The following is a 15,913-nucleotide window of genomic DNA, read 5'->3' on the forward strand; positions in this document are numbered from 1 at the left end:
AACAGCGGCCCTCATCCTCCTAGACCTCTCCGCGGCATTCGACACTGTCTGCCACCGCACCCTAGTGCAGCGCCTCAGCAACGTCGGAATTCAGGAGAAGGCACTGGAATGGATCGTCTCCTTCCTCGACGGAAGAACACAGAGAGTCCGTCTACCACCGTACAAGTCAGAGGACACCGAAGTCATCTGCGGCGTCCCTCAAGGATCCTCGCTGAGCCCCACCCTCTTTAACGTCTACATGAGCCCCCTCGCGCCCATCGCACGCCAACACAACCTGAACATCATCTCCTACGCCGATGACACCCAGCTGATCCTCTCACTGACCAACGACCCCGCTGCTTCCAGAGCCAACCTTCACGAAGGGATGAAAGATGTAGCCGAGTGGATGACGACCAGCCGCCTGAAACTGAACTCAGACAAGACGGAAGTCCTCATCCTGGGCTCCTCGCCCTCCGCCTGGGACGACTCCTGGTGGCCCCCCGCCCTGGGCACCGCACCCACACCGACAGACCACGCACGCAACCTGGGCTTCATCCTGGACTCCTCCCTCTCCATGACCAGACAAGTCAACGCCGTCTCCTCGTCATGCTTCAACATCCTGCGCATGCTACGGAAGATCTTCCGGTGGATCCCCACTGAGACCAGGAAGACGGTCACCCAGGCCCTCGTCACCAGCAGACTGGACTACGGCAACGCCCTCTACGCCGGAACCACCGCCAAGCTCCAGAAGAGACTCCAGCGGATCCAGAACGCCTCAGCCAGACTCATCCTCGACATCCCCCGACGCAGCCACATCTCCGGACATCTGAGAGACCTGCACTGGCTCCCCGTCAACAAGAGAATCACCTTCCGTCTCCTCACCTACGCACACAAAGCCCTACACGATCAAGGCCCGAGCTACCTCAACAACCGCATCAACTTCTACGCTCCCAAAGGCCACCTCCGATCAGCCAGTCACGCCCTCGCCGCCGTCCCCCGCATCCAAAGAACGACAACAGGAGGAAGGTCCTTCTCCCACCTGGCCGCCAAGACCTGGAACTCCCTCCCGACCGACCTGCGCCTGACCCAAGACCACCTCTCCTTCAGGAAGAAGCTCAAGACCTGGCTGTTCGAGCAGTAGTAGCACCCCCCCCCCCAAGCGCCTTGAGACCCTCCGGGTAAGTAGTGCGCTCTATAAATGTCCTTGATTGATTGATTGAAAAGTATCCCTACTGTTGCACTCACTGGAGTTGGAATAATAAATGTAATTCCTCCACTATCCGTTTACCCTACTTTTGCACTCACTGTATTGGGAAAGTTATTTTTACCCCTTTGCTATCCAACACTTTCCCAACTGTTGCACTGATTGTATTGCGAAATGTAAATATTTTTTAATAGTTTAATGTTTCATTTTATTATAGATTATTGTTTTTATATTTTAAATCATTGATATATATTGTTATTTTTGTATCTTATTTTAAACTTCTAACATAAATTTAAAATAATGGTTTATTAATTGTTTTAATATATATGTATACATTATTATATTTCCGTGCTGTTTTAATTAAGTTTATTTGTTATATTTTAATAAAATATATATTAAATTTATTTTATTTTGTTTAAACTATATTTGATATATTTAATATATATTATTTTATTATATTTCTATAAAAGTCAATATTTTATACATCTATATTTTTAACATTGATATCTTTTAGTCAATATTTTTGTACCTTTTTAAGTATAGGAGTATATATTGTTGTTGTCATTATTTTTTACATCAATGTTATGTCAGTGAACCCTTTTTGGCCATGTCCGCCATGGTAAGTGCCATTACTTGAAGTATGTCCATCTATATTTCAAGATTTTGTGATTGCCATGCTTCAGAATGTGTGGCCCCAGTCAAGTAGGCATTGGTGGACCATAGCACATTGTCCCATACTTAGGAGAGTCTTAATAGTGCTAAGGTTTGGTATCTTTGTCGAAAGTCAATTGGCTCTGGCAGAAATAAAGCCTCTTGGCCTATTTCATTGCCCAAATGAAGAAGGTCCAATTTTAGGAGGGCGCCTCTTGCTTCGGGGTCTTCTATTTGCAGCTTGTCTTCAAGGGAGTTTCCCTCCTTTGATTTGTCCTTGCCTCCAAGCACATGGAACTCAATAGTGGGATTGAACATAGATTGATTTCTTATGCTGCACTAGGCTGTGTGGGGAAGGAATTGCTGGTTGTCCTTGTGGTCAATTACTTTCTTTTTTTTTTATTTTAAACTTTTTATTATTGAAGTTCTTGTATCAAAAAAAAAAAGGTAATACAAATATTAACAACCAAAGAGTACAAAATCATAGTTTACAGAAAGCATCTTCCAATATTACTCAAAATACGATTTCAAAATGTTATCAAATTTCCTTATCCCCCCAATTCGCTGTGCATAACGAAATTCACTGATTCGAACGTTCCTCATTTTCTGAAGCCAGGTATTAAACAAAGGAGCTTGTGTTAATTTCCAATTCTGGAGCACCAGAGATCTCGCTACTGCCATCATAATAAATAATAATTTAACCATCTGTTCTAACAATCCAAGATCAGAATCATATCCATAAAGTATTAATTTAGCGTTATAGACAATCTGAATCCCACAATACTTTTGTAAATATTCAAAAATTTCATTCCAAAAAGGCACAATTTTAACACAGTGAGCTATAGTGTGAGACCAATTAGCAGGACTATATTGCAGACATCTAAAACATGTGGCACTAACATTCACAAACATTTTGGAGATGACGGCAGGAGTTCGATAGAGGAGCCATTTGCTGAAAAAATCATTCTCCTCCAATTAGAACCTCGAAGAACACTAAAATTCATCTCATTGATACATTTCCAGGTATTCAAAGTAAGAGCATGATTTTCTTGATCGTACCATTTTTTAATGACTCTTGTACTAAGATCTGTTTCAATATGTTGAGCTAAGCAACGTTTCCATTCTCCTGGCTTCTTACTCTGAGACTGAGAGGGAGAGTCAATCATACTTGGCTCAGCTTGTCCCAGGGTTTTAAAAATTGAAACATAAGAATTTAATAACATAAAATTTCCTGAGATTAATCGCTACATCTCTCCAGGTGACAGTCAAGCCCCTTCTCTTAAGAAGTCTGACAAAGTACAAAACCCAGCCCGTTCCCATTGAGAAACAATATCTGCTCCGACTTTAATTCCCATAAAAATAAGAGCATTCCTTAAAGGAGTTCTAGAATTGAACTGTGGAAGGGAATACCTTTTTAGAAAAACATCGCGGCGTTTGAAAAACCAATACATCATTTTATACCGAGTGAGTTTTGGCGATTTAGGGATGTGAAGAGGAGCTGGGGTTTGAACCTCTTGACTGATTTGGTCAAAAAAGAAATTAATAAATAATTTTGGACTTTGCATTCCTAATTTAAATCGTTCTAAATATTGGGCGAAAAATCCACTATAATATTCTCTAAGATTGGGAACAGATAAGCCTCCCAATTCAATATCCACGTAGAGTGTCTTCATTGCAATCCTAGGGCGTTTTTTAGCCCATATAAAACTTGAGAGTAGTGATTCTGCTTTTGAAAAAAAAACTACTAGGTAAGTAGCACGGAATAGCTGAGAATAAGAAATTAAAAAGTGGAAGTATAGACATCTTTATAAGTGTCACCCGACCCATAATAGTGAATGGCAATGGATCCCATCTAGTAAATAAGGATTGCACCTTATGTAAAAGTGGGTCATAATTTAACTTAACTAAATCGGATACCAAATTAGAAAACATAACCCCTAAATACCGTTTTGGTCTTAAACTAATACATCCAACTAAGTCCGGATGTAAATCCACCTCCCCCCACCACACACTAATATTTCAGTTTTTTTTTGTTAATTCGGTAACCTCCTAAGGCCTCGAATTCTTCGAAAAGCTGTAAAACAGCAGTCTGAGATTGGATATCCGTCTTGATTATCAACATGATATTATCGGCGTAGAGTTTAATTTTGGCCATAGATAAAATCGGTGGTGGAATATTTACAGATTCACGAATTGCTATAGCTAACGGTTCAATAAAAAAAGCAAAAAGAATAGGGGATAAGGGGCAGCCCTGCCTGGTGCCCCGTTGGACCGAAACTGTGCCTACCATAACAGAATTATTAACTATATTAGCTTTGGCACCCGTGTATAAGTTTTGAATTAAACTAACAATTTGTGAAGGGATACCCAAGTGTTTTAAAATAGAAAATAAAGTTGTCCACACCACCAAATCAAAAGCTTTCTCAGCATCTAATAATAAAATTAAGGCCGGGATTTTTTTAACCTGAAAATAATCTAACGCTTCCGTGAGAAAATGGGTGTTGGTAGCTAGCTGCCGGCCTGCCACAAAACCATTCTGATCTGAATGAATAAGATCCGCTGCAATCGTGTTAAAACGTATTGCAAGTAGTTTAGTAAGGATTTTATAATCAGTATTAAGTAGTGTGATAGGCCTGTACTAGTTAGGGTCTTTTAAATTTTTACCTTTCTTTGGAAAACTAACAACAATCTCCTCCCCAAAAGAATCCGGAGCTTGACCCCCCATTAACATATAATTAAATAATTGTAATAATAGATCAGAGAAGGTACTAAAGAACATTTTAAAAAATTCCGCCGGAAGCCCATCCGGGCCACATGCTTTACCGATTGGCAAATTCTTAACCACAAATTCTAATTCTGATTTAGAAAATGTACGCCTCATTGAATCACTATCTACCGGAGTTAACGAGGGCAAATTATATCTAGATAAAAAATTTGAAAGCCTGGAGTGATCTATTATTTGCTGTTGACTATAAATTTGTTTATAATGGGACAGCATGATAGTGCCAATAGCGTCCGTCTGTGATACTTCAGCCTGAGTAACAGGGCACTTTAAAGAGTGAATTAAATTTGCGGCAGCCTGCTCTTTTGCCTGCCATGCGAGAAGTTTACCCGAAAAATTACTCTCCTCGTAGATCCTCTGAGATTTTATTGAAAATTGCTGTTCACTCTGTGTGAAGATAAACGTATTAAGCTCACGTTTAGCCTCATTTAATCTTTTTTGTACATCGCTAGAAGAATTAACTTGGCGCAATAGTGTAAGTGAATGAATTTTTGGGTAGATTGTGGTTTTAGTTTGTTTAATAGTGCGCCATTCTTCTGCATCTTTACTAATTATGATACCACGGACAAAAGCTTTTAATGAGTCCCACACAATATGGAGTGGGGCTGTATCTAAGTTACGTGTTATGAACTCGACAATTTCGATTTTTAAAAAAGAGATCCAATTATTATCCTGCAGATACGTTTTATTAAATATCCATTTTTTAGGAGACTTAATTTCTTCGCCTACTTCGAATTCGATTAACAACATTGCATGGTCTGAAAACCCATTATGATAAAATTTAATAACTTTGAAGCCAAAAATCTAGTCGAGACGAAGATCTATGTCTCCCAGACCAACAAGTGAATTCTTTTTTCTGTGGAAATTTGGTACGCCAAGGGTCACCTAGATCTAATAATGATATATACTGCATGATAGACCTTCTTGATTTAGGTTTAGATTGTTTCCTTGACATAGCGGTAGAGTCTAATTTCACATCCATAAGGATATTAAAGTCCCCCCCTATCACTATGTCCCCCCTAACTAATAACAAAGATTGAAATAACTCATCATAGATTGAGGCACGATCTTCCACTGGGGCATAAAAACTAACGAAAGTAATTGGTCTTCTCCTATTTTTTATTAAGCACGTGACCCAGCACCACCTCCCTGTCCCTCCATTTTCATACTGAATAATTTCTGCATCTAAATTTTGATTTAGAAAAATGGCGACCCCGCTTTTAGATTCTTGAGCGCATGAAAACCCTCTATATGACGACCAAGGTTTAAACATAGAAAAAGAATCAATTTTGGCGATTGAGATATGAGTTTCTTGAAGTAATACGACAGGTGGTCGCTCAGACTTAGTCCAGAGTTCAATCGCTCTCATTTTTTTTCGATTATTCAACCCATTAACATTGAAAGAGATCACTCTAAGCCCAACCATAGACATCTAAATAAATCATTGATACTAAGAGACACATCTTGCCATCTTCTTTTCCCATTAACATTAAACAAGAACTTCAATTTTTTTTTCTTTTTTCCCCCACCCCACTCCCCTTAACAGGTGCTCCCCTCCAGCACCTAGCCCTGTGGCGCTGCACTACACCTTCACCTCCTCCCCACGCTGGCCACCTGACACTCATCCCCCTCATGAAGGCGCTTGTTGTTGCGCCTATAGCCCTGTGACCCCCCTGTTCCTCACTTACCCCCCCCCCCCACAATCATATCTACAATGTCTATTTTAGGCTTAATTCTGCGGCAACAGGTTAAGCATCTCACGTGCTTCATCTACATCAGTGAATAAATGGAATTTGCCCTTTATCAAAACTTTTAACTTTGCCTGTTGGGCCATTGAAGCTTGAACGCCCTTATCCTTAAACGATTGCAGAATCTTTACAAATTCTTTTCTCCGTTTAGCAGCAGCAGCCGACATATCAGAGAAAATCCGACATTTAGTAGTCAGATTAGCATTAAATTGTCTTTTCTTGAAGGCCTGCGATAAAATTGACTCTTTGACACGTACATCAGCAAAGTTAACAATGATTGTCCGAGGAAATGGAGAATTGAGAAATGGACGTGCTGGGACTCGGTGTGCACGTGTGATTGTTAGGTCTCCCTTAAACTCAGGGATTACCTCTTGAGAAAAAAAGGAAGTAATCCATTGCATCATATCCGAGCCTTCAATGTTCTCAGGCACACCCACCACTCGAAGGTTTGACCTTCTATTGTAATTTTCTAACTCGTCCAGTTTGATTTCAAAGGCTTTTGAAGATTTGCCAATCGTGGACACCTCCTTCTGCATAGTAGTCATACTGTCCTCCAACCCTGAAATTCTAGTCTCCGATTCATGGAATCGAGTTGTAAAGGAAGCCATTGAATCTTCTATTTTATCCAACCGATTACTAATAACAGCCAATTCGGATTTTTGAAATTGCTTCATTTCTCGAATTTCCCCTAATATCAGGTTTAGCATGTCTTTCACTGAGATTTGAAAGTCTCCAGTAGTCTTAGTATCCATCTCCAGAATCGGGCTCTGTACCATTGCATGTGCCATAGTATCGTCATTCAAATCTAATTTTGATTGTGGTAAGATAGAAGATATAACAGGAGGAGCAGCCATGGACGGAGAAGTTGAAAGCTCATTTTCACTTGAAGTTGAAGTTTTTGTATCTAAAGATGAAGAGTCTACTAAATTGACTACATTACTAGTTAACATTGGCGCCATTGAGTCTATAGAATTTGAGGGGGCTGAGGCCCCTGTCTCACGCCGGTCTAATCCCAGCTCACATTCCCTTGACGAAGTTGCATGGGTCCCAACTGCATTAGTAGTAACATGAGCTGTACCCTTCCGCTCGAATAACGGAAATTGTTTAGACACTTTAGAAGTGGAAATTAACAGGGCATCTTTGGGTACCTGTGAATCATGTACCCCTATAGAGTTTACACCTTGTACTAATCCTGATGATTTTTCAGCTAAACTTGACAAGGCCATATCCAATCCAGCCACGGATGACTCTAGTGTCTCCTTCCCCTTGCTAGTGAGGTTACCAAAATCTTGTTGATGAGCCAGTATTATGTTATCACTCGGGGGATTATTTTCTCCCTCTTCAGAGCTCTCCGAATTTTCAACAGAAGAGTTTTCCTTCTCAGTAACAGATCCTGCCTGTTTAGCTTTTTCTGATTGATCTTTCAGCTGTTGTCGTCTTTTTATCGCTCTGGTCCTCGCCGTCAATTTCTTGCCCATAATCAGAAAACGAGCTGAAGTATTCTCACCTCAAAGTCTCTGATCTACAGTCTTCAACTAAAGCAGAATCAATCTAATAGAAACCAGAGAAGACCAGGGCGTCAAGAATATTAAAACTTGTAAAACATGATAATTCTCATATTTTGCGATAATTTCCAATCGTCGGCAAAACCCAATTTAATCGAAGTCTTGGCCACACAGCCTCACCGCTCAGCAATTTCACCACAGACTGTATAATGAAAACAGCGGGGCAGAGCAATCAAATTCAGATTAGGCCAGTAATTTCTCCGATCACTGGAATGCTGGGATTTGTAATCTTTTTTCTTTTTTAATTATTTTATTCCCCTGTCGGCTCCAAAATACTTGCAGCTCCACTCCGAGATTATACTATATTCCGAGCCAACCTCCGATAAAGCTTTGGATTGCTGTAGTACTAGAAAGCACTAAGAGACATCTTTTCCAGAAATAACCACAGTTCACTGGTCTCAGTGAAAAATATCGCCCTCAGCGCTGGCTAACAACAAATTCAGCAGTTCTCATTCCAATAACATAAAAAAGCCTTTCTCGGCACAGTTTAGCAGATTATATTTCTTGATAAATGCACAGCCTCCCCACGGCATGCACTATAGTGTCAAAATGTCTTTCTCTCCCAAAATCCAAACGCAGCAACTGCCTGATGCCAAAAAAATCCCTTTTAAATGGCCAAGAGATGAATAAACAATTCTACTCGCAATGTGGTCTAATTCTGCTATTCTGACTTTGCCAGCACAGGTCTGTCCTGAGCATATATCCCCGCCAATTGCCACAATGTCTCTGTGCTATAAAGCAGTTACAAAGTTCAAAAGAAAAGCAACTGTGGCGTTTTCCGTGAAAAAAGACGAAGCTTCAAGCAGGCTCACAGGCTCACAGCAGTCCGTGTGAATGAGTCATTACGTATCCCAAAAAAAAAATAAAAAATGTCATACTTGAAATGAAAAATATAATGCAGTCTGCGCTGACTCGCACCTCACTCCAGAGATATTACCACCAGTTGTGAGATCGCGGGGTCTACTTCTCAGGACAAAGGATGCAGTTCATCTATACACGTCTCCCTCTCAGCTCGCCGCCCAGCTCCTGCGGTTAACTCAGCCCCGGAGTATGCCGACGGCGAAATCCTTTATCAGATGAAAGCGCAGCCATGTTCAGACCTTTTGCACCATCCAGCCATATAATCAGCTCTTCTCCATCGCCTTAGTGCCTCACTCAGACACCAGCATTCTGCCGAAAAAACACGAGCACCGCTAAGCTGCAGAGTAACGGCTAACTGCTATCCACCATCAGCCTCGTGTGGGGGGGGGAGGAGCCAGGAACCAGGACGTCCAGGTGCTACGTGGAGGCTTGGAACTCCACCGTAGCGGCCGTGGTGAATTACTTTCAACCTTCCTCATCTGAGGAGTACACGGAAGATCTGATAAAGTTGAGAAGAGCGCAATGATTGAAGTTGTGTCCCAGAGATCACCTAATTTTGGGCAGGAGCGTGTCCTTTTCCTTCTCCAGGGGTAGCTAACCTCCCTGGCATGCCTTAAAGTTGGTTGTGCTTGCTGTGAAGGGTGAGCTTTGGTCCCTGTCTAGATTTGTATCCTTGTCCATTTTATTAAAAATACACCATAATCCCCATGTCTTGTTTATTGTTGTAATTTGTACTGCTCCTCTTCAGGGGCTCTACTGACTTGGACTTTGTGACCCTCCCAGCCCATCTCCTTCAGTCCTGCACCTTGACTTTGTTAAAGGGGCGTCTTTCTGCTCTATTCTCTGCCCCTTCTTTGTTTTGTTGCTACTATCTGGGACTTCTTTCTGGGCATTGCCTTAGTACCCTTGTGAGTACGGATGCTGTGCAATAGTTTTCAGGACCTGGTGTGGAGTACCCGGTGAGCCTAGTGATCATAGTGGACCTAATAATTATGACATTTTTTTGAGGGCTTTGGAGTGGGTGTCCACAGCCCTTGGTGTATGTCTAAAGTGCTAAAACTAGTGAATTGTACTTTTGCCATGCCATTCAGTTTGCTCCTCACTGATTGCTCCTCTGCCTGTCCTCTCATCTGTGTGTTCCTGCAGATATCATCTGCATTCTGCTTGACTGTGACTGCCTTGTTGGCCTGCCTCTTGCTGGTGCGAGATATTGATGAGGAGGTCACAGTGATGCCATCCCTTCTGATGCTGGGGTCCTCCTTCTCCCCATAGTTTGATAGCGGACCGTGGACATCACCTCCCCTCATGCATGTTTTAGTGACTGTGAGCATGTGGGAGGGACACAAGCATGCCTTGTTTGTGTTGTTTGAGGGGATTTACGGGGGCAGACTACAGAGTTTGCTTCTGCTGGGCCAGCATATTCCATAGAGCGGGAGAGCGCACCCGGGCTGCAAGCTACACCTGCACCTCGGTAGTCTGCTTCCATGGCCACGAGGTTCAACCAGGACTGTGGAACTAGCCGCAGCACCACTCTTGCTTACTTGCAAGCTGTATGGTGCTATATCAGTTTGGGTGGCGCCGGGAGGTCTGTGCACATCTGTACCAGGCGTGCTGTGAACCCGCTTTTTTTGCCATAAGTCATCTACCACACAGGAGGACTTGTTTAAAGGAATTAAAGCACTGGTGCGGGTAGTGAATTAAGTGTGAATTAGGTACTGAGCACTCACCCCTGCCTTGCTGCTGAATCCAGGGTGTTGCCCAAAGAGGTGTTGGAGGAGGCAATCAATGGCGGGTATGACTGGGCAGGCTGCTCACTTGCAGGGAAAGCGCTGGGAGGAGTGACATTTTCGGTTTCTGCTGCGACCGCTGGGGGCTGGGGGTGAGGCAGCTGGAAGGCGAGGTTTCCAAAGCTCCCACTGCCATACGGTCAGCACAACTGGTTCGACTTTCTCCCCCAATTGCGGTGCAGGTCTCAAAGATCTTTGCCTGCAGTGGCGGCAGCAGCTGCGGTGAAAGCAATGATCTGCCAGTTCCTTGCTGCACTCATGGGCCTCAACTCAGGAGCACCTCTCTCACATGGACACTCATACTCACAAACAACAAAACCAAACAGAACTACTGGAATGGTACCTGATATTAGCACCTAGACTCAGCTGGCACCGTCAGAAACCCCAAACCTCTCTTGCGTAAGGATGATAACTAGGGCAATCTTGACCAGGACTGGGGAACACAGAGGTACCATTTGATGTGCATGCAGCGCAACCAGGAAATGCAATCATTTTAACGAGTTAAAAAAAACACCATATGATCTCAGGTGGACAGTCCTGGAAGCCGACCAATCATGGAATGCAACATCATTAACCAAAAGGGAACAACGTTGGGTGTTTTGCCTCCGTACACACAAACAAGGCCTTAATGACGGGATACCCTGGATTTAACTGTGAACATGTACTCTTACATCTACTAATCAAAATAGGGAGGAGGAAGTTGTGATCCTTCAGCTTCCTAGTATTAATCCAAATAATCAAATGGGGAAGGATCACTTGTCCTGCATGAACCAGGGTATGCAGGAAACGAAACAAATGGTCTCCAGTAAAAAACCCTCATGCACGTGTTGGGAAGTATGGTTAGCGGTATATCTTGATTCTCCGCTCTTCATACACGTGTGTGCATAATCATAGGGTTAGTTTCTTGGTATGCAGCCTCCACCAGGAGGATCTTACCCTTGGTTTAAAACAGTAGTGACCCAGTGATGTGGACAGTGTTCAAAATTAAAAATTACCCGGAAAACCAGAAAGGAATTTTTTTTATTAGATCTGGGTTCGGGTAAATCCCATAAGGGAATGCTCTATACAGTGCGTTCTATTGAAAAAAATTAGGTTTTTCAGGACGTACAGCATTAGGATAAAAAATGGCCAACATGTTTCAGACCCATTAGCCGGGATTCTGACTTATGGGCTTTCTTCAGGACCAATAGTGATGTGCAAAAGTGATACTACTTTACTAAATTATAGCAAGTAAGTGTAAGAAAAAAGGAAAAATTAACCTGTTTTCTTCTTCAAGGTCTCACTGTACCTGTGAATTAAAACATTACAAACATATACAGACAAAACAAGGGAAAGAGATAATGGGAGACATATGAAGTAGTGAATGCACTACTACTCAATTAGGAATTGATGCACCTTTAAAAAGGCAATACTTCGTGACCGTCTGTAACTGGCAGTGTCAACTCTCTCTTTCTCCACAAACGTGTCCCATGCAAAAAGATTATCTGTTACTTAGGTGATGGTGTGTTTCCAATTGTCATGCATGATAAAGGGCTCTACTAGTTCCCATTATATGGAAATACAATGTTTATCATTTGCCACTAGATGAGGTGCATTGCATGCATGAAGTGGCAGGTTCGGGTAATCGTGTAAAAAGAATTATTGTTTGCCCATTCTGTAAGATGTTCATGTTCTCAAATGTTTGCAATATTGTCAAAATTAGCAAGCGTGCACTCGAGATGTAATGAGCCACTTAAAACGAAAATCGTTTTGCCAAAGATTGCATACCTGAAGTGTAGTTAAATTACACCTCCTTCGGGTACTACAAGGGCTTTTCCCACCTTCATGTGAGCTTAAATTCCAGAATCTGTGGGATTGACAATGGTCCTACCACCCACTGTTTCTAAACTCCCAACAAAAACAATACCCACCTTCATGTGGGTGAACCTTTCGGCTGCAACAGAAACTAGCCAAAAGGTGGACTGGTTGAACTCAATGTGGTGTAAATGAAGCTTTCATGTGGTTACAGGTTTGGTCCTTTCTCATGACATGCTTTGGGTCCACCCACACATGAAGAGCTTTGTTTCATATGCAAAAAGTGGTAGAGTGCAGGGAGGTAAGACTCTGGCCATTGGCTTTAAGTACCCTCATCTTTTGCAACATAAATATAAACAAAACAGTATTGTTTGCCCCTTAGTTGGACATTCACAGGGCTTTTAGGTGTTTTAGGCACATTGTTAACATTGTCCATGCATTCTGGGTAAGAACATGTGCTGAGATTCATTGGAGCCACAGCACTGTGGATTCCCCTTGATTTCTAGGTTTCAGGAGTGCCAAGGATCAGCATGGTTCCCTGACTGCCATCTGACTCAGAGCCCACATACTACAGCCATGGATGAGTGTTAATCAGAAATTTCAGTGCAGTTTAGATATTTGAACTAGCAGAGAGGAAGTGACTACTGTTGTGTAGTTCCTACAAGCATATATAGGATCTGGGCGTTTAGACAACATAGACTGTGGAATTGGTGTCCATACTGATTCCAGACACCCACACCGGGCATGTTAGCCTGTATACCAACTAGCACACAGTGTCACTGTAAATTCCTTTTACCAGAGAGAGAATAGTTCTTGGCAACTATTGAACATGACAATTCTGTCCCATCAGGGATCGTGGAAATAGTGCAGTAATTTTCTCTCTATCGCTCGTGCTCACTTTATCTCAGAGAAATACACATAATAAACCGTGGGGACGCTTTCAATAAGCATTTATTGAACCAGCGTCATTCTAGTGTAAAATAGGTGTGCTGAGACAACCATAAGACAGAAACAAATATAAATGATTACAAGCACCAACGTAGTAAAAGGATTGTAGATTCCTACCATAGTGCTAAAACAATGAACACAGGCAGGTATAAAAATATATGAAAGTAATAATGAGTACTCCTACGATGCAACCCTAACTAGTTGCACCTAAGTGTACCCAGCATGTATGTAGGTGTACAGCCAAGAATCCCTCAAGGATGAAGTCAACCCCATTACCTGAAATGAGAGACTGTGGGACCCCATCTTTTTCTCGCGATGGGAACCCCGCGAGGGATGTCAGACCACTGCAAGCTGGAGTGTCTGCATGCAGGAACTTCAGTGTCTTGTGTCAGTGTGTCAGCATGGAAGTCCTTTTTCTCCTCTCCCTGCCTCAGCAAAGATATGGTGTTTATATACTCAAAGTGGTACCCTCAGGGGATCTACCTTGCTGTGTCATGTCGGACTAGTATAACGGAAAGACTGACCCTTTTACATAGTTATTATGCAGGAGATGGTAGTCCTGCTGAGATTCCTCATGCATAAGAATGAGGCTAGTTTTGGGAGAAAACCCCAGGTCATTTATGCAGTACCATAACTAGGTAAAAGGTCAGAACCAAGAATCATTATGTAGTGTAATGGCAGGGGAAATATAGGTGAAAGGTCTGGTTACTACTACCTGAGTCTATATCGGGATACCTGTATGAAACATAACAATACCCTCTTTCTGTCTCTGAAATAACTACCCTCTTTCTGTCTCCCTCTGGAAGGGTTGGATAAGGTCTGATATTGAAATGGTCCAGTATTTTACCATGACGTACCTTTTCTCACTTTTCCCCTGGTATTCTGACAGGCTTTCTAACAATCTGTTTTGGAAAATTAGGATGTTAACCCCCTTCTTCCCAATCCCTGGGGAGGTCAGAAACCCCACCAAGCCATCACAAAAAGAGTGCTGAACAGAATGTGATGCGGGGCTTGCCCATCCTGGCACATCACTACAGCCGTAACAAACAAAAGGGTGGGGTGGGGTACTTGGGAACTTAGTTTAAAGACCAGTGAGGAGAACTTCCCTTACACATAATCAATAACACAATACTACCTCGGGTCTATATGTTAGCACGTGGATTGTGTGTGATGAATGTACAAGTACTCTCAAAAGAATTGTGAAACAGATATAACCAATAAGGGGGAATTATATCTGTTTCACAATTCTTTTGAGAGTACTTGTACATTCATCCCACACAATCCATGTGCAAACATATACACCTGAGGTAGTATTGTGTTTTGACTACACTACAGCCACCAGTCCTGGCCACTGGACTATTATTTTTCTCCTTTCGAGAAATGATTAGAGGGACCCTCCTGTTTTCCTATCCCAGGTGACAGAAAGCCCACTAGACACCAGGGTTGTGTTAAAAGAAGAATGGTGTGGGGCACAACCACCCTTAGCATCGGGTCCCATTCCCAGAAACTAGATAGTCATTCAGCCACCCAGGAAAGGCTCATAACTGCACTCTAAGGCATTAAAATTTCCTCTCACTTGCCATGTGGATGACTGCAGTATTTGGGCTCAAGGCACCTGGGGAAAGATGAAATGATTTGTTGATGCCTGGTGCCAGCATGGACCCGCCTCACCTTTTTAAAAAAAATGTATAAGGAAATACAAGGCCCGAGTTACACATGGACTATATGAAGCTGGTTCCAGCATAGAACGTTGTTACAGCAACACAAAAAACCTGAGTACATTATTTTTTCTTTCATGTGGAATGTAAGTTAGTGCCAAGTACAGTGTCCGATTCAGTACTTTGTACAGGTCACAATTCCACTGCCATTGATGCAACTAATGTAGCCCAAGGATCTGTTTCCTTGCTCTGAAAAGCATGTAGGTGCATATGCATATCTATGGCAGGAGTGCTGGTTGACATGGGAGTTCTTTGTGTGTTTACTGGTGAGATACTCAATCATTTTGCAGGGACTATGCATCATAATAAAACACAACATGCATGAGGATGAAATGGGATTAAATGTCTGCTAGGATGGGGGCCTTACCACATTTGTGTGGCTGCAATGTGGCGGTTAGTACCCTGTGAGTGCAAAACTGCATAGGTGAATAAGTGTATGGGTACACAAACACGAGGTACAGAGGTGGGATCAAGTCATGGTGCAGCATGCATTGTGCAGAGATAGGAATTGAAGGTGGCCACTGATAGCTTGGAGAATGTGTTGAGACGTGCAAGTGGATGGGGGGTGTCTGCAAGGATCAGAGGTGTGCACTGATCATGACATATAAAGTAGAAAATATTATAATAATAACAATAATATTATTAATAATAATAATAATAGTAGTAATAGCTATTACATTACAAAATACGTTATTAGGTTATGGATATGTATAAGAACTATTACAACCATATTCTTTCTTCAGGACTGAACAACCCTTCTAAAAGCTATCTTCCCTTAACCTTCTTTTAAGTGCCTGTCACTGCTCTGCAACACGAGGAGCACATTTTACCACTATCTTTGACCCGTTTCAGCTATAAATATGAGCACATTTTGCT

Source organism: Lissotriton helveticus, chromosome 7 (assembly GCF_964261635.1).
Source record: "Lissotriton helveticus chromosome 7, aLisHel1.1, whole genome shotgun sequence".
NCBI classification, from domain to species: Eukaryota; Metazoa; Chordata; class Amphibia; order Caudata; family Salamandridae; genus Lissotriton; species Lissotriton helveticus.